Genomic DNA, 295 nt, shown 5'->3' with positions numbered 1-295 from the left:
TTAATCAAATAAATATACATCAAAAACTAGACTAAATAAAATATTAAAGACGAATAATGTACATTATTAGGTATTCTTTAGAAAAGAAAATCAACAACATAAAATTATTTACTCATAGCAATGAAAAACATAACAAAAACATAACGGCTAGAAAACCAAAAATAAATAGATATAAATATAATGTGATAGTGAACTTATCACTGATACTAAAATAATCATGTCAAAAACATATAAAAACAAATGAATTGAGAGATACAAAATTGAAAATAATAGAATGACGAATAACGTGTCAATA

Source organism: Brassica oleracea, chromosome C7 (genome assembly GCF_000695525.1).
Source record: "Brassica oleracea var. oleracea cultivar TO1000 chromosome C7, BOL, whole genome shotgun sequence".
In the NCBI taxonomy this organism is placed as follows: Eukaryota; Viridiplantae; Streptophyta; class Magnoliopsida; order Brassicales; family Brassicaceae; genus Brassica; species Brassica oleracea.
The sequence above is the reverse complement of the archived record's forward strand: the minus strand, read 5'-3'. Positions refer to the sequence as shown.